Source organism: Eptesicus fuscus, chromosome 7, assembly GCF_027574615.1.
Source record: "Eptesicus fuscus isolate TK198812 chromosome 7, DD_ASM_mEF_20220401, whole genome shotgun sequence".
NCBI lineage: Eukaryota > Metazoa > Chordata > Mammalia > Chiroptera > Vespertilionidae > Eptesicus > Eptesicus fuscus.
The window spans coordinates 105,572,501-105,591,771 of NC_072479.1; the positions used below are offsets into that span (position 1 = coordinate 105,572,501).

Below are 19,271 nucleotides of genomic sequence, written 5' to 3' on the forward strand. Positions count from 1 at the left end.
GTGTTCCCATATTTGAGGATTATTTTTAAACATCAAATTTGGCGAGGCCGAGAGGAGAGGAAGGAGGGCACATGAAGGGAGACAGAGCCTCGGAAGATGAATTAAATCCCAGCAGGAGCGCAGATCTGTGTTGGTCAGACCGGAGAGGCAGGAGAGGGAGAGGAGGGGCGGGAGGGGGCGGGCAGGGCCACTGTGTGTGCAGGAGGGGTGCCCTAAAGCCTGGAGATTCTCGCGTCCGGCCCACCCCTCTCGGCCCACCATGCCTCCCTCAGGGCTGGTCAAACACGTCACCTCTTGCCTGGACCAAGTCAAGGGCAGCCCTGCCTAGAGGCTGGGCCTGGGCTTGGGCCACACTGTTAGGCCAGGTCCGAGCTCCACCTTCTGTAACCACCCCTGTGGGCTGGGACAGCCTCCTCAGTGTCCTAGGCCCTGGGAGGGACAAGAATAGTGTTTAATTCACCGTGACGATCGAATGGCGGGACGCATACAAGCCTGGGGACAGGCCGGGCGCAGTGGGTGCTCCCAACCCCCGTGGTGAGTGCCCGCTGTCTCTGCCCAAGCCTCGCCCACCATCCAAGCCCCAGGGGACCCCAGCGCCAGCTTTGTGACCGCCCGCCCGCCTGCCGCTAGGAGTTCCGGTGGCCCCGAGTTCGCTCACTCCTGAACCCCCTCCCCGGGGGGTCCTGTTACTCTCTCCGCTCCTCTAGGGCAGCGTCCGGGCTTGCCTCTCCTCTGGGCCTTTGCACCTGCCCGCCGCCTGCCTGCGTGGGGCACCCGCCCCGCCCCCGCCCACGCCTGGCCGTCCTTCTCCTCGTTAGCAGGGCCCGGGGCCTCCCCAACAGGCCTCAGGGCAGCAGGTGCCAACGGACAGGTGGTGAAACCATCACGGGGAGACAGCAGCCCAGGGCCGGAGCGCCCGCCTGGGCGGGGGGTGTGAGCAGAGCCCCCTGCCTCCTGCCACCCAGCTGCACTGTCGCCTCCCCAGGTGCAGGAGGGGGTGAGGGGCAGAGCCAGGACTCAGACTGTGTGCCCCGCGCCTGTGCCCCGTCTACACTGACGGATGAGCGTGTCCATGCCCAGCAGCACACATGCACACGCGTGTGGGCGCACATGGCATCCCCCCAGTTCCCTGGCGGCGCCGACCTCGTCCGGAGCCTGCGACGTCTGTTTCAGGACAACCTCCACTTGCAGGTGGTAAAACCTCCCTCCGAAACGCGACGTCCGGGAATGAGCACTTCGGGAGGCGTGACACCGCGTGAAGCAAGGGCAGAGCGTGTCCTCCTGACCCCACGTGCCCGCTGGAGGGAGCGGCGGGCGGCAGGGAGAGAGGACAGTGTCACTGTGCCCCACGGTGGCCGAGTGCACGCACGGGGGATGGTCACAGGCTGAGAGGAACACTTTCACGGGCTGCACGGCCAGCAGCACCGGCCACCGGGACCCGAGCCCCGTGGCGCCCGGCCCTGGGGCGGCCCCTTACCCACATCCTCTCAGAGAGCATCACGCAGGCCCGAGGTGCACGCTGCTCCCATCGCCACGGCCTCCCTCTCTCCGTGCAGCCCTGCCAGCCGAGCCTGGCCCCTCCGAGTCCTCCAGCTCCATGGGGTCTCCCTGAACTGCCCCTGCCCCTCGACCCATCCTCACCTGCAGGGGAGGCTTTCAAAGGGGAGGCTGGTTAAAACCCTCCAAGGGCCTCCCACAGGCATCGGGGTGAAGGCCAGACTCCCGCCAGGGCCCCAGCGGGCAAGTTACTTCACTGGCCTCAGTTTCCTCGCCTGCAAAATGGGCACCGGCCCCCGCCTTGCAGGGGTGCTGAAGGAAGACGGAAGGCACCAGAAGGGCCAGCAGGGCGCACGATGCCGCCAGCCGGTGCTCCGGAACGACTTCTCTGGAGCCCCACTGCTGACGGTTTGGGGACCTCAGAGACCCCCACGCGCCCCTTAGCGAGTGAGAGGGCTTGAGCACCAGCTGGAGGGGCTCGAGCCTCTGCTCCACCTACTAACTGCCTCCTGCCTGGTACAAGCTCCTCAAGGGGCTGCCTCTGGGTCCCCCACTCCACGCTTGGCACACAGTAGGTGCTGAGTGAATGTTGGCGCCCAAAGAGCAGGAACTCCGCCCACACTCCCTGGCCCGGGGGCCAGGTGCCCTTTGCTGCAAAGAGCAGGTCTGCAGAGCCAGGCCTCGGGAGCCCCGATCGCCCTGCAGCCGGGAGGGCCTTGGCACCAGCCTCGAGGTGCAAGCGCTCCCGTTAGCCAGCTGACCCCACCTCCCGGGCCCTGGTGGGTGCTCAGGGTCCTCCGCCCCACCCTGACCCGGCAGTGGGGGCGTCGGCACGGGTGTTAGAATTGGGGCAGCCTGCAGGTTACCACCAACTTTCTCCCTGACTGGGCCTTGGTCCCTCAGAGACACCCCACTGCCCCCCACCCACAGGCTGGGATCTGGGTTCAAGGTCTAACCTCGGCTGGTTTCCATGGCTCCCTTTCTTGAGCCCCTGCCCTGGGCCAGCTCGGCTTCTGCAAGTCCTCTACGTCCATGACTTTCTTGAATCTCCGAGGTGGGCACTGCCATTCACCCCACTTCACAGGTGAGAAAACCGAGGCCCAGGGAGAGGACAGGCCTGCCCAGGGCACACAGCCCCGCCCTACTGAGGTCTGTGTGTGGGGAGGGGGCCCTGCTCCCCCGCCCCAGGCCACAGGGCTACCGGCTCCTGCACCAGCCGGCTTCCCCACCCCACCCCCCGCCGCGCGCGCCCCCCCCCCCCCCATGAAGGGAGGGCTCAGGGAAGGGAGGGCTCAGCCGAGACCCGCACAGGCCCTCGGCAACTCAGCTACCCTCGGCCTCGCTCTGTCTCCTGAATGACTGGCTGCACCAGGAGACAAAGCCGCCCTGGAAATCCCAGCGGCATCTTTTCCCACCGGAGACACAAAACACCACATGAAGGATGATCGCCTCACCCGTCAGCGGACAGGAAAGACGCAAGCTCAGGCCTGTCAGGCTCCCGACTCCTCCCTCGCTCCGACCTCTGCTCTGGCCCCTCCATGGGAGGGACCCTGGCCCGGACCCTCCTTCACAGGGGAATGCTGAGCCTCAGTTTCCCATCTGTAAATGGGGATAACACACCCACCTCGAAGGGGTGCTGGCAGGGATCAAGGAGGAGATGGAGGCATTCATTCATTCATTCATTCATTCATTCCACACGGACTGTGCGGCTGGGTGGCACTGGGTCAGGGACCTCACACTTTGTGGGCTGAACAGCCCGTCCCGCCCCCAGGAGGCCAGCCTGACACCCACACGCCATGACTTGGGCACCCTGGTCTGGGTGGGGGGCCCCGAGGGAGCTGAGAGCTGACAGGTGAGTGTGGGCCGGGGAGAGCTCCCCCAGGGAGCCCAGGACTCAGAGGCCGAGGGGCCAGTGCGTGGGGAGGTGAGGCCACAGTGGCCCCAGAGCCCAGGGGAGCGCTCCAGGCCCCTGGCACCCCACGAGTCATGAGGACCCCCTAGCTCACGTGGTGGCCCTCTTAGTGAGGAAGAGCAGGAGCAGAGCAAAGGAGGAGGGAAGTGACATGGGGAGGGATGAGCCATTTGAGCTCCTACTGTGTGCTCCCTTCTGAGCATTCTTGGGCCTGCCTGTGCGGGAGGGGAGTGGGGAGAAGGGAGTGGCTGGCGGAGCTTGGCAGCCAGCCATGACCCCGAGGGGGGCCCAGGATGAGAAGGCCCTCGGGAAGCTGGGCGGGAGGGGGTGGGGGCGTGCGCTGTGTCCAAAGCAGCGGTCACTGGGGCGGGAGCGGCGGGGCAGGGCGGGAACTGGGAAAGGGCTGAAGGGAGAGCAGGGGTGGGGGCGGGGAGCTGGAGTTGGTCTAGGGTGGACCCTCACGCCCCTCCCCCCTCCCTGTCCTCCCTCCTGGATCGGCCACCACATGGAGCCGCTCACTTCTCCCTCTGTGAGCGGGTGCCCAGGTCACGGGAAGATGAGGGAGGTGGAGGGGGGCTGGGCGCAGGTGCCGTGCCCTTGACCGTTCACAGGGATGGCAGGTGATTCAGGGGTGACAGGGTGGGTCCCCGCCTGAGGGGCGATGACACCGGCAGAGCAGCTACAGGAACGCACCGCCACTGCCAGCCGTTCTGCGGGTCAGGCAGGGAAACAGCGAGCCCTGCGGGGGCCAAGCGCTCTGGGCCATGCCCTTGACCCCTGACCTCCACCAACCCTACAAGGAGATGACATTCTGCAACTTCTGAGGTGTCCCTACTAACACAGGACCCGGGGTGCAACCAGAAACGCCGCGGACCCAGCCAGGCACCCAGCGGGGCGTGCTAGGAGATGCCCCAGGCGTGTCGGATCCACGCCCCGGGTGGTACCTGGTCCGGGAGCAGCATGGGTGGGGAAGAGCCGGAGTCTCAGCGCCGGGCCTTGGGATACGGAGGCCCCTCTCAGGCCCTCGGGTTCCTCCTCCGCCGACGGGACGGGGCTCAGAGCAGGATGAGATGAAGGGAGACTGTTATGGGAGACGCTGGGCAGGGCTGCCTGGGGTGTGCCCCGCGCCCAGGGGGAGCTGGTGAGAAGCACGGGGTCTCGGCCCCCTGGCCCGGTCGGATTAGAGCCAGGATGGGGGGGGGGGGGCAGGGGGTAGAAATCTGCACCTTTCCCGGCTTTCCAGGGGATTCTGACTGTCGCTCAATCCGAGAGCCACTGTGCGGGCCAGAGGCCGGGCTTCCTCTGTGGAGGGCGGGCAGCAGATGTCACCGGGTCTGCGGGCCGCCCGGGTTCGTGCGAGGCCTCACGCCTGCAGTTACGGGGCGAGCAGCCGAGAGTGCCCGGTCACAGAGAGGCTGCCCTCCAACGAGGCCTTAGCCGCCAGGCAGCCGTCTCCCAGCCGCCTTAGAGCCCGGACTCGCAACGTGCAGTCCCCGGGCCCGGATGGCACCCAGGCCCCGGGCACCCAGCTCCACACTGGGAGGCCGGCGGCCCCAGGGCAGGGCGCCTGCGGGTTGGAGAAGCCCTGGCTGAGGCGGCGCAGCGGGCAGGCGGCAGGTTCTGGGGGCACCAGCAGGCCTGCGGGTCCTCCTGGTCTGATGGGGGGCTGGGCGCGGAGGGGCAGAGCGGGGAGCCCGCCGAGTTCTAGCAAACCAGGCACCAGCCCCAAACTGGCGGCGCCGCTGCGGCAGAGACTTGTCAGCTGTGACTGAGCGGAGCTGCCTTTAGGCCCATCAACTCCAAACAGGCACACAGGCCGCGGGGGCCACAGGGGGCGCGGCCCCACCCCACCCGGCCCTGCCCTGCCCTGTCCTGCCACTCCCTGCGCGGCTCACCCCGCGGCCTGGGCCCTCCGACCCGGCTCCACTTCTGGGTTCACGAGCCTCCCACCCACTCTCTCTGCAACTGGCACCGAAGCCGCTGAGTGGGAGGTGAGCCAGCAACTGCCGAGAGCCAGGCCGGCCGGACGCACGTCTCAACCGTGCCAGCTGCCCCGTGGGGTGGCCACACGGGCCGCAGTGCCAGCCCTGGTGTTTGCAGGGCTCCCGGTGGCCATGGCCGGACAGCAAGGGAAACGGGGCGCGGGGGGTTGAAAGTGAGCACTAGCGAACCCTCACTCACCCCACCAGCTCTCAGGGCCCAGACCTGAACACACAACAGCCTCATCCTGCTCATCTCCACTTCGGAGGCACTGGCACCCCAAATCTGTTGCACCCCTAACTGAACTCCTCAGCCACGCTAAGCCCGCGGTCCCCCATCTGGCTTGGCTGCCTCCTTCCCCTGGTCCCCGCCCAGGGCCAGCCTCCAAGGAGGAGTGAGGGGTGAGCTGCTGGGTGGGTGAGGGGCAGGCCCGGCAAGGGGGAGACCCGCCAGGCACGCCCTCGGAGGCACCCCCGTCCTCATGCCTGTCCCCGAGCCTGGCGGCGGCACAGCGGGCAGATGCAGAGGGAAGCCCCGCCCGCAGGCCGAGGTCCCTGTGGCTCAGGGGAGAGCCGGGCACCGGGCGCCGGGAGGACCAGCTCTCCCACCTCGGTCCTCGCCGGCCGGCGGTGACCCCCTAACCCTCCACATCAGCTCCCGCTTTTCGAAAACGATCGTCGCTTACAGTGGGGAGAAACCGCTACCTTTACAGCAAAGGCTGACATCGAGGTAAACAGTGTCCCCGTCTAATCAGTGCGCAGTGGGGAACGCTGGCTCGATTTCCTGGGGAGCGAAGGTACCGTTACAGAGCATTCACCACAGAGCCCGGGGGTGGGGGGGGGGTGGGGGGGGGGTGCAGAGGGCCACAGCCGGGCTGGACAGAGGACCGAGTGCAGGCCGGCTGGGGAGGGGACGCAGCTGCCCTAGGACCCTGGACCTGTGAGGGCCTCTCGGGGCCTCTCCCTGGGGCGTGGGGTGCTGACCCAGCCTCACGTGGGTGGAGTGGGGATCAGATGAGACAATCCGTGTGAAACCAGGGCCTCCCCTCCCTCCCCTCCTCCGCCAGCTCAGGGGCTGCTTATGTTGAACACGCTTATTTTAAAACAATGAGCATTTGGCTCAAGTCGGGAAAAACGACACGTAGGAGTTGTGTCAGGAGTGGGCTGGGCCGCGCCTAGGAAAGGAGGGGTCGTTTCCGTGGGAGGCCCCTCGATGTCAGACATGCTCCTGGCCCCAGGGACAGGTGTGCTGGGGGAGGGACACCCCGTCTTGGGTGGCGGATCTGGTCCCAATCCCACCTCGGCACCTAGCAGATGTGTGACCGTGAGCAGATGGCTTCATTCAAAGCCTCAGTTTCCTCTCTGCGCCCCACTCCCCACCCTTTCTCTCAGTCTTCCATCCATCACTCAGGCAGGAAACTTTTAATGAGCACCTACTACATGCCAGTCCCAACTCTAGACCCTGGGGGCACAACCCGAACTAGACAGACATGCTTGTCCTCGGCGTGGAGATGCCCTGGTCTGAGGGAGAGGCCAGGCCTCCCTGCCTCCCACTCCTGTCTGCATCGGAGGGACCGCCCTCGGTGTGCCGATCGTGGCCACGGCCACGTCCCCGTCCGAGGCCCCTGCAGACTGATGGCTCCCCAGGGCTGATGCAGAGGGTGGAGGCCTGAGCGGTTGGGCGGTGGTGGAGGGAGCAGCAAGGAGGTGAGGGGCCCAGCCCTGGCCTCGGACAGTCTGCACATAAACTGCTGCTCATCCCTCTTCCCTGCTGTGAGGGAGAGAAAATAGCTTTCACACTAGTTTCTTTTTTATTTTTTTTCCACTTCACTGCTTCTAAATCGATCCAGAACAGATTGTCCAATTGTTTGAATTTCAGAGAAAATCTCCTAATCTTCCCCGAGTCCTGCCCAGAATCCTGCTGGGCCCTCCCCGCCCCCAGTGGCCCTGCTCTTCGGCCAGGCCCTAGCTGGACACGCGGGCTGCCCTGCGCTCACCGCTGGCCTGGGGGCCTGGGGGCCTGGGGGCCTGCAGGGGCTCCCGGGGCGGGGGGTCTGCACTCCCAGGCATGCTCATGCCCAGACCCACCGGACCTTCCCCAGAAGAGCAGGCTCCGCTGTCCGCCGAAGGACCGCACTCCCGGGCATCGTGGCCACAAGGGCACCTGCAGGCCGAGTGGCGTTCGGGGCTGCAGCCGCCTTCCTGTCCCACCAGGACGGTGCTCTGCGTGCCGGGCTGAGCCACCCACCTCAGCATCAGGGAGGACCATCGTGATCCCCGGGGACCACAGCAGCAGGGCCAATGGGGGGTCATCTCAGGCACCTACAGGATCGACTGCTTGGGGCTGCCTGGGGCGGCTGGGCCAGGGTACATCCTGACTCGGTGTGGTGAGGGATCGATTAGTGATGTCTGCTCCAGACACAGTAAAGGCCGGTGGTGGCAGTTACGCCACATATCTGCTGTCCTTGGTCTACAGAGTCAAGTCCAAGCTCCTTAACTTCCCTGGGTCCTCAGGGATGGCTCAATGCCGACTGCTGCAGCCTCACCTGCTCAGCTTCCCACAGGTGCCCCAGGGCAGCCGAGCCCAGTCCTGGAAGTGCCCAGGCTCCTTCCTCTGGCTCCGTGTGCCTTGCTCCGCTGCCTCCATATCGCCCGCCCTTGCTCATGACCTGGTCAATTCACCCTCCACCTCCTTGGGTGCCGCCTCCCCTGGAAAGGCCTCTGTGATGCTCACCCCAGGCAGGATTGCTCCCGTCCTCTGTCAGAACCCACGTGCACCGTCCCTTCCGCAGGACTCACGCCCAGGGCAGAGAAGGCAGCTGTGCCCATTCTTCCTGCAGACCGAGAGCTCGCCAAGGCAGGCCTTCGGGGCCAGAAGGCACACAGTTTAAAACTCATAAATGGTTTATTTCTGGAATTTTCTATTTAGTACTTCAGACTCTGGTTGACCGCGGGAACAGACTGCAGAAAGTGAACCTGCAGGTAAGGGGCGACTACTGCACCATACAGATTACAAAGGCTACTCTAGCCCATTGTCTTCGCGCATCACGGCGGCCCCAGGGGAAGGCAGCATCTCCCAGGGTTCCGGAGGGACCAGCGGGTCAGACACACCAAAAAAGAAGCCGCAGTCTGACTCAGCTCTGTCAGCTCCAGAACCAAACTGTCCAGGCCAGCAGGTGGCCTGGGCCCCCAGACTCAGGCCACCATCTCCGGTCCCTGAAATGGGGACAGCAAATGTTCCTGCAGAGAAGAGATCGTATATGGCTACAAGACTCATTCCTCCTCGTTGCTCATGCCCTCAAAGGGAAGCCTGTGCCCAGGCTTTTGCCTCTGCCTGTGCTGCCCTCATCTGAGACTTCGGATGCTTCTTCACAGACTTCATTCATTCATTCACTCACTCATCCATCCACCCATCCACCCATCCACCTATCCATCCATCCACCCATACATTCATCCATCCACCCATCCATCCATCCACACATCCATCCATCCATCCATCCATCCATCCATCCACACATCCATCCATCCATCCATCCACCCATCCATCCATCCACCTATCCATTCATCCACCCATACATTCATCCATCCACCCATCCACACATCCATCCATCCATCCATCCACCCACCTATCTATCCATCCATCCACCCACCCATCCATCCATCCATCCATCCATCCATCCATCCATCCATCCATCCACACATCCATCCATCCATCTATCCATCCATCCATCCACACATCCATCCATCCATCCATCCATCCATCCATCCATCCACCTATCTATCCATCCATCCATCCACACATCCATCCATCCATCCATCCATCCATCACACATCCATCCATCCATCCATCCATCCATCCATCCACACATCCATCCATCCATCCATCCATCCATCCATCCATCCATCCATCCACACATCCACCCATCCATCCATCCATCCACACCATCCATCCATCCACCCACCCATCTATCCACCCATCCATCCTGCTATCCCTCCATCCACCCGTCAGTCCATCCAACCCTTCATTTGCAGACAAGTCCAAAGACCTGGGCTGGGTGCTGGCTACAGAGCTCGTCAGGAACGAGGCAGCCTCCAGCCTTCGAGGACAGAGAGCAGCGCACTGCTTCTGGGTGCCCGGGGTGTCAGTCACCCCTCTAGCCGTGGTGATCATCACAACAGCAACACTTACTGCGCACCTACTATGTGCCGGTCTCTGCACCAAGTACCTCCCTTCAACAACTCTTTTAACTCCTGAAAAAACCCCGTGAGGGGGGTGCTATCTCCATTTGTAAGTAAAGAAACTGAGGCTCAGAGAGGTGCTGTAGCTTGCCCTAGGTAACACAGCTCTTAGTGGTGGGAGACTGGGATTTAAACCCTGACAGTCCCTCCAGAACTTGGTGGGAGTATACAATGGTTATCATTGCCAGCGACCCAGGAGTCTGGAATGCTCCACTCCTCACCTCTGACCCTCACAAACACGCTTGTAAGTCATTTTAGCATCAGCATGGTCAACCCTGTTTTGCACGTGCGGACACTGAGGCTGAGAGAGTGAACTAAGCAGCCGGCACTGGCCACAGGTAGGAGGCGGGGCTGGGTGTGAAGCCAGGCAGCCCGCTGGAGCTGCCTCCTGTCTCACCAGCTCTGTGGTTGCCATGGCGCTGGGCAGGCACCACGCGGTCTAATGGCTGGGCCTGCTTGATTCATTTCCTCATTCAATCAACAACCACTGTGGTGGAATCCCCGGCTCTGGGGTTCAGGAGGACCAGGCCCGGTTCCTGCCCGGCTGCCTCACGGGGGGCGGGAGTGATGGGAACTGAGGAAGCGTGATGTTCCTGTCCACAGTGGCCGAGTGGCACTACCGCACCGTGTGCTAACCGAGCACCTGCGGCAAATGGATCTTATCTGGTCCACGCGATAACCCGTTTGGAGATGAGGAAACTGAGGCTCAGACTATGTAACTTCCCAGGGTCTCAGAGGGAGGAGCAAGAGGGCGGAGACTTTCCCTGGCAGAGCCCTGAGCACAGCCTTGGTGATTCCAGGCTGCTCTCGGGGGACCTGTGCCAGGGCCCCGCCTCCAGCTCGGCCCGTTGCCCTGACGATGGGCCTCAGCTCAGAGGCCAGCTCATTCCCAAAGGCCTGGAGGTCCCAGGGACCAGGTTCCCGACAGTTACCCCAGATGACGCCACGGTCCCGCCCTGCTCCCTGGAAAATCCCACAACAGAGACCAGAAGCGAGCCCAGGGGCGGTGCTGGACTCCCGCCAGCGCAAGGCTGACCCACGGGCCGGGCCGGCCGCTGGGACTCAGGGATGACGCTGGGGCTCCCCACCCCCATTTCTGGATGCAGAGACGGAAGCTCGGAGCCGGCACCTAAGGAGGAGCAAGGCTCGGGTGGAGGGAGAAAGGGAACTCTGTAGATGTTGGTATTAGTGTCTGTGGTTCTTTGATTTTTTTTAGAATTTCCATATAATGGCTTACCACACTTGCCACCGCCCCAAGGCTCAGAGCCCTGTCTGGCTGTGACCCGGGCCACCTCACTTTGGGCTCCATTCTCCTAGGAGAGACTTGAGACCAACCTGGGGTGGGTGAGGGCGCAGGAAGATAAGGGATATGAAAGGGCTCTGCAACAAAGGAACCGGCAAACACTGAAACTGAAGATGCCTCGGGGGGCCGTGCCTGTCTGAACCCCACTTCACGACTTTCCCCAAGGCTGCTCCTGCTCTGGAAATGTCCTCTGCCTCTTCTGCCCGGCACAATCCTATCCACCCTTCAAGATCCACGCCAGAAGTTACCTCCTCCAGGGAGCCCTCCCTGACCACTCAGGCCGGGTGGGGCCTCACAGACGTCTGGTTTTCTTGTGTTCTCCTGCCCAGAACAAACACACTGCAATGCCCACCCACCCCCCCCCCCACCCCCCCCATCCCCCACCCCCAGGGCAGGGTCCTGTTCTAATAACCTCTTGTCCCCTGGGCCCAGCACGGTGGCCGGCACAGGGTAGGTGCTCCGGAGTGTGGATGAAAGCCAGATGCCGTGTCGGCGGCTGTACACCCAGCTGCACACAGCAGATGCTCCGACAAAGGGCAGGAGCCCAGAGTGAAAGCAGATCGCCGCGTCTCTGTGACCGCTCAGGGAGCCGGGAGGAGAGGCGCGCACTGGGTTCTGGAAGGAATTCGCCTTTATTTTTAATTTGTGCCAATATCTGAGAGAGCGGCACTTCATTTCCAGCCCATTATGCTGCTCGGAGCTTTGGCGCTACGGACCTGGCGCAGGAGACCAACTTTCCCAGCCCGGCTTCCCCCTGCCCATCGCTCCGCCCGGCAGAGCCAGCACGCCCGGCCCTCCCCCTCCCCCTCCGCGGGCACCTCTCGGGGCTGCCAGGGAGGAATAATCAGATTGTGTAGCTGGGCTTTAAAAGATCACGGTTTGTCTCCTTTTCCAGGGAAGTGTGAACCAAAAAAATTTGTGATTTTCCCTCCCAGGGCTGTTAGAGCTTCCAGAACTGAGTTCAGTGCTAAACGGGTGTGATTTGGGAAACCCGTGCGTTATTCCTTAATTTCTGGACGGCGACTGCGTGCATCTGTGGAGGTGGCTGTGCGTGCGGACCGATGGGCGGCGCGGGGCGTGTGCGCTCCAGCGCGGGGGGCCGGGGGGGGGGAGGGGGGAGCAGGGGGGGCCGGGCCGGCTGTCGGAACAGGCCAGCGGCCGCTCCATTCCTGTCTGACGTGGGGAGGTCTGGGAAGGGAGGCTTCTGCTTTCCACTCGGACGGCCCGGGCGGGCGACTCTGCAGCCTGGTTTCTGGAGGGAGAGCTTTCGTGCAAATTCCACTGTCCCAGGGGTGTGTGCGCCCCTCCCCCACTCTCGGCAGCCGCCTCCGCGGCTCCAGTCAGTCAGTGCCCATCGGGTGGGTCTGCACCCTCTCGGTGAACACCTCGGCCTCCCAGGACGCCCTCCTCACTGTGACCTTGAGCAGGGCACCCGCGGCGCTGGGCCTCAGTGTCCCCATCTGTATATGGGCGAGCTGACAAGCGTCAGGCTCCCTCACAGGCCTTGCAGCAGCCACTTCTGGCCCCCTCACAGCACAGCACGGCGCACAGGCCTCTCACACGCTGGGGTCCCTATCTTTGCCCCCCCCTCCCCCCAACTATAAGCTGTGGAGAGTGCGGCTCCCATGCTGAAAACCCCACTACACTTCCCCGCCACAACTCACGGCCCCGCGTTGCTGAACGGAAAACCCAGGCCCAGAGGGCAAGTGCTTTGCCAAGTCAGGACGCCCCCAAGTTCCCAACCGGTCACAGCCAAGGAGGAGAGGGAGGAGGGGCTGGTCAGAGGTCACAGCCAAGGAGGAGAGGGAGGAGGGGTGGTCAGAGGTCACAGCCAAGGAGGAGAGGGAGGAGGGGTGGTCAGAGGTGAGGCGGGTGCCAAGTCAGTCATCACACAGCCCGAGGCCTGGTCGTGTCGGGGCGAGGAGCTCCCCGGGGGCAGGTCTGACCCCAATGGGTCACCCAGGGAGAAGGGGTCGGAACGCATGTGCTGGAGGAAGGCAGGGCAGAGGGAGGTGAGGAGGAGGAGATGGGACTTCCTGCCGGCCAGGCCCCGGGCAGGGCGTTTAGGAAACAAGACCCCGCTGTCCTTAGGGGTGAACTGCTGTCCCAGTAACTTTTAGAAAGAGCAGTGAGGCTGGGAAGAGCCTCTGGGGCGGGTGGGGGAGGGGGGAGGGGGTTCTTGGTTCACTCTAAGGTCAATGCGCACCTTCTGTGTGGCTCAGCCAGGGAGGAGCTGAGGCCGCAGAGGCCGAGTGGAAAGGGGTAGAGCACCCCAGAAGAGAGGGGATCCCTTTCATCAGTGTGAGGCGGGCCCCCTGGACCATCCAGAGCTGGTGCACAGGACAGCGACTGGGGTGTGAGACGCAAGACCCTGACCCGCAGTGGCTCGCTGCCCTGCGTCTAAGGAGCCACCCTGGTCGCCACCAGGCACTGGCCAGGCTCCGGGCTGTGTGGTGCAGTGGTTAGGTGTGCCTGCGCCGGGTTATTGCTGACCTCTGTGAGCCTGTTTCCTCATCTGCACCCCAGGATGGAGAGCGGCCAGCGTGCGGGGTCGGCGCGAGGACTAATGAGATGTGGGCTCCGTGCTGGTTCGGCACGGGGCCTGGCACACAGTGGGGGGCCGGGCTCCTACCGCCACGGAGGTGCAGCCAGGGAAGCCGCTACTAGATCTGGGTGCTCCGGCCACCTCCACCCCAGAAGCCACGGGCCTGGCCCTGAGGCTGTGCCGCCCACAGCACAGCGGGCAGGGGGGAGGGGCTGGCCAGAGTTTGCTTGTCTTAGAGTTGGGAGCGGACTCATCTTGTCCAAACCACCCCTCCCTCTACCCACCCGCCTATGAGCTCCCACCCAAGCTCCCAGCCTGACCACCCGCCCCCTCCCTCCCCGCCCTGCTGTCTGAGCCCTCGCCAGGCGGCGGTGCAGGTGTCCAGCTCCCTCGCCACGGCCCTGCTCCAGCTGCACCATCTCCCCCTGCTCTCCCGGCCAGCACCCCACCCCCTCCCACCTCCCAGCCCCCACCCTCCGCACGTCCCTCCCTCCACCCTGCGGTCTGCATCTTTGCCCACAGGGTCTCTGAGAGCGCACCTTCTGACCCCCCACTTCTTCCGGCGGATACATGCCTGCTTCTGGGCCAGGCGCCCCCCACCCCTCCTCAGGCTTTCTGGGGCAGGTGCGCCCCACCTGCACCCCACCTCCTTGGCTCCCCAAGGCAGAGCTCCAACCCCACTGACTTGTTGGGGGCCATGTTCTGAAGAACTGCCGAGGGCAGACGTAATGCCCTCAGTGGCCGACTGGGGGGTTTGCTGAGCTGGTTGAAGGGGAGTGAGGGAGGGAGGGATGGATGGATGGACGGACGGTGGATGACCGAGGGGTGGCTCTCAGGGGTCTCCTGATGTCCCTGGGGTGGGCCTCGGTCCCTTTCCCTCTCACTCATAAAGGTCTGGGCAGCACGGGCCCTGCCCCCACCCCTCCTGTCCTGTCCCGCTGCCCCATAAGCCCCGGGCTGGTGGCCTGAGAGAGTGGGGGTGGGACACACATCACACACACACGTTCTCGAACATGCATTCACACACACACACACACACACACACTCACACACACACACATTCTCGAACATGCATTCACACACACACACACACTCACACACACACACACATTCTTGAACATGCATTCACACACACACTCACACACACACATTCTCGAACATGCATTCACACACATTCTCGAACATGCATTCACACACACACACACTCACACACACACACACACACAGCTCTAAGCCAAACTGCTTCCCCTCACCTCCCAGGAAGGTGGTCCAACACTCCCCACATGCCTGCGACAGAGCCAGGGTTCCGTGCGACGGTGACATTAAAGAATCAGGCAGAACCCCGCCCCCCCCCCTCGCCCCGGGCTCCTGCCTGAGCTGTGAGGGGCAGGGCCCCGCTGCATGGAACTTTCCGGCACCTCTTATTCCACACTCCACCGCAGCCAGGACGCACAGCCTCCCGGAGAGGTGACTGCTGTCAGGGAGGTGCCTCGTCCCGAGCTGTCACACATCCAGGGGACAGGGGGGTGGTACCCCCACTCTGGGCAACCCTGCCCATCGTGGGGATTGTCCTGGGCCGGCACTGGGACTCCAGGGTTATTCCGATTCGGGTTGTAAACAGCGTTTTCTGCCGGGCCGCCGCTTCCACGCCACACTCAGACCACCTGTCACGGGAGGGGACGAGGGACCACGAGGAGCTGCCTGGCCTGGGTCTGAGTGGGGCCTGACGGGCTGGCCGCACAGTATTCCCGTCCCAGCCAGAGTGAGAGCCGCAGGACACCAGTGGCCAAGGACTCTGAGACCCGCTGGGGCCAACCCTCCTCCTACCACGAGGAAAAGAGGCGGGGAGAGCGGCACAGCCGCAGCTCAGAGCAGCTCAGACCTCTCGCACTTCCTCGCGACCTCGCAGCAACCTTCGGAGGTGGGGCTGGCTCCCAGGCCCCTTTACAGACGGGGAAACAGAGGCTCAGAGAGGTCAAGCTCCCTGCTCAAGGTCACCCAGCTGCTCGTCTCTTCGCAGCCCTGTGGGGGCTCCCTGGGCAGGAGCCATCCATCCAGGAGGCAAAGGATCAGAGAGGCCGAGCGGCAGGGCAGGGCAGACACAGAGGCAATTACATAACTCCCCTCCCCCTCCCGGCCCCACCGCCCAGGGGTGCCGCCAGGCCACCCACACTGAGAACCTGACTCCAACCCGGGGACACTATGGCCCCACCAGCTGGCACTGGCTCTCCGAAGACATGACGGTTGGCTGTCCCCTTCCTCTCTTGTTTCCTCTGGCCGAGTAACAGATACAAATAATGATAATAATAATTAGAATAAATATAACCTGAAGACGCGTGGGGTCTCGTTGCCATGGCAACCGCGGGAGCTAATGAGCTTCCGAGGCCGCTGCCGGCCACCGGGCCCCAGGCACCGGATCAATACTGAGTCGGTCCCGGTCCCGGGAGGCGGCGGCAGGTCCGCTGGGGCCACGCGACAGGCGGACGGCGAGGGGCGCGCACTTAGAAGAGCCTTCCTGGTCGCCCGCCCCGGGACCCCGGGACCCCGGGACCGGCCGGGTCTCCAGCGAGGCTCCGGGACCCTGTCGGGCGCGCACGGGGCTCCCGGCGCGCGAGGGGCTCCCAGCTCGCTGCGCTCCCGGACTGGGTCCTCGGACTCCGGTCCTGCCTCGGACGCGGATCCCAACCCCAGCGGCTGCGTCCCGGCACCCTGCGCCCCGAACTGCTGCTCCACCCCGACCCGTCCTCTCCCGGGTTCAGCGACCCCGACCTCCTGAGCCCTGGCGCGGATCCCAATGTTTGGGCACCGGCCGCCCGACACGGCTCCTGCCCCCCGTGTCTCCCCCGGGGCGTCCCCAGCTCCTGTTCACAGCACCCCGATCGCAACGCACCGACCCGGCCTCTCCCCGGGCGCCCACTCCTCCCGCCGGCTGCGGGCGCCCGCATCCCTTCTCCGGAGCCTGGGCGCCGAAGACCCCGCCCCCAACTCGCCGGAACCCTCCTCCGCCAGGAGCTCCGCCCCCCGGCCCCTTTCCCAAAGCGCGGGGACCCCGGCCCGGGCGCACCTTCCCGCTGCGCAGCCCCCGCCCGGCCGCCCGGGGCGCGGCTCACCTCGTGCCCGCCGCCGCTCGCTCCTCGCTCCGCCGCCCGGAGCCGCGCCTGCGGGGCTCAGCCTCCTGCTGGGGCCGGGGCCACCCACGCCCCCGCCCCGCCGCGTTCGCCGCAACAGTTGTCCAGACTCCAGGGGCCGGGGGGGGGGGGGGGGGGGGCGCGGGGGCTCCGGGCGGGCGCGGGGAAGGTGCCCGCTCCTAGGCGCGCGGGGCGCGGCGCGGCGCTGGGGCTCGGGCTCGGGCGGGGGCTCCGGCGGGTGGTCCGGCCGCCGGCCGCATGCCCCTTCGCTCGCCCGCCCGCGGCTACGGTGCGGTCCGAGCCGCCTGCCCGCCCGCCGGCCCCGCTCCCCGCGCCGCGCCCGCCGCTGCCGCGCTCATGCTCGTCGGGCCCCGCGCTCGCCGCCGCCGCCGCCGCCGCCGCCGCCACTTCACTCTTTGCCGCTCGTCGCTCTCTCGCTCGCGCCCTCTCTGCTGCCCCCTCTCCCAGCTCGGCTCCCAGCCGGCCGCCCCGCCGCGGAGCTCCCCCTCTCTCCTGCGCCCTCCGCGGCCTCTCTCTCTCTCTCTCTCTCTCTCTCTCTCTCTCTCTCTCTCTCTCTCTCTCTCTCCCTCCTCTTCTCATTTTTTCCTTTCGCAATCTCTTCTCTTCCCTCGCGCGCGCGCTCCACCCTGGTGCTGCTCTTGATGTTCCTCTGGCCATGTCTTCCTTCCTCCTTCCTCTGTTCGTCCCTCTCGGCATCTTTTCCTGCCCTTTCCCTCCTCCCCTCCTGCCTTCCGACTTTTCCTTCTCTCCTCCCGCTTTCCTCCCTCTGTCTGTTCCTTCCTCCTTGGCTCCTCTCTCCCTCCTTTCTCTCCTCTCCCGCACCCGCCTCTGAGTCTGGCCCCCAGGCCCACCGCATCCTCACCTGCCTCCCCGAGTGAGGCTGGACTCCAGGCTCTCCCAGCCCCTCCAGCACCTGGCCGGGGGCCCCACCCGCAGTGCACACCCCAGCCCCAGCCAGACCCTCCCTGTAGCCAGACCTGCTGGAGGTCAATGCCAGGGGTCAATGTCGGGGTCGGGCTGGGCGTGAGGGTCTCATCAGGCAGATCCTCTGCCCACTTTCCTAGGAAAAGCCCAGCCTCTCTGACCAAGACTCCTGCTTGGGCCCCTCTCCTGCTCCAGCCTCTGTTTCCTCTCCCCCCGCCGCCCCCTATTCCTGTGGGCCCCCCATTTCACCCCTCACCTGCAGGACAAGGCTGTGCTGGACTCTGTGGCCTCCGGCCAGTGAGCCAACCTCAGTAAGCCTCAGTTTCCCCACCTTCCTCTGTCCCTGACCCAGTGACCTCCCGTGGCAAAGAAGGTCGTGGGGGGGCACATGGTAGTCTCCTCGAGGACCCCACAGAGGGATCGCCTTTGGGGAGGGGCGGGAGGGGGGTCTGAGTACTCTGGAGGGCAGGCCAGTTCTCCGCCCCCAGACCCCGTCTCTCACTGCGCTGGACCCGCTCCATTTCACCAGGAACTGGGCTGGGCCGTTTATATCCTTTGTTTTATTTATTCCTCACCACAGCACTGGGCGGGTCCTCCCCTTTTACAGATGGGCAACTGGGGCTCAGAGAGGTTAGGACACCTGCCCTGAGCCACACAGCCAGCGAGGAGCAGAACCAGGACTCCGGCTCCGACCCGCTGACCCTCAAGCCCAGGCCCCACGCCTGCGGCTCACTCCCAGGTGCCTGCACTTCGCCGGAGCGCCTTCATCCTCACCAAGACAGACAGCCCTTCAGGGACGGGCCTGTCTCCTTCAGGATCCCGGTGCTGATGGGACTGGGGTCCAGCCCAGTGGCTGAGGCGCCTCGCTGGAGGGTGAGGGAGGACACAGTGCCAGGGTGCCCCCTGCAGGAAGCCTGCAGATCTGGGGTGCCTCCGTTCCCATCTGCAACCCAGGAATTCATGCCCTTCTCTCTCCCACGGATGTGGTTGGGGTCTTTGAGGCTGGGGTGCACATGGGTGTGTGGTGTACGTATGGGATGGGTGTGCTGTTTGTGTGTGTGTGTGTGTGTGTGTGTGTGTGTCCCCATGTGTGCCTGTGTGTGCATTCAGGGCGGGTTGGAAACCTCCCCATTGAGGAGAGCCCCCCACCTCCCTCACATCGCCCAGCAGGGCTCCACGTCCATCCTGGACACGCAGAGATGAGAGCGAGCTCACTCCGAAGATGCCCACAGCCTGGGCGGGGGACACGTGGGATGCTAGACCTCCGCCCCCTACAGCTGAAGCACAGGCACCCTCCTGGCGCCCAGGCCCTGTGCCCGCTCAGCCCAGCCGCCTTCCCAGCCTCCTCTGCAGCCACGCGCCCTGCGCGCAGCACACCTCCGTGGGCGCAGCACACCCCCATCACGCACCGGCTGGGTGCTGGCTGGCTGCCCTCGCTGTGCTCCCGACGCCCCGCACTCCCCCTGCCCTGCAGTCAGCCCTTCACCTGGACAAAGCTACTTTGCCTCCCTGAGCCTCAGTTTCCTCATCCACAAAATGGGAGTGATTCCACCCACCTCAGAGGGTCAACATGAGGATTACATTTGAGGCTGTGTCAGACAGGAAACAGTCCTGCTGATTATCCTGAAATAAACGCACGCCTGGCACTAACTAGGTATTTGATCTGCATCCGTGTCCCTTCTGGTCTTCCAGAAGGTCAGGGGTGGGCAGGAGAGAGCGTGGA

At 64.6% G+C, this 19,271-nt stretch overlaps 1 protein-coding gene across 1 annotated transcript in view; it reads right to left on the reverse strand.

Moving 5' to 3' along the window:
* The window catches only part of SHISAL1 (shisa like 1), a 49,811-nt gene extending 33,215 nt beyond the window's left edge, over positions 1-16,596 (reverse strand). Inside the window, exon 1 of the mRNA XM_054718576.1 lies at positions 16,586-16,596. The gene's annotated coding sequence lies outside the window, so the exon portion shown is untranslated. The remainder of the gene's footprint in view (positions 1-16,585) is intronic.
* Between the last annotated feature and the right edge of the window lie 2,675 nt (positions 16,597-19,271).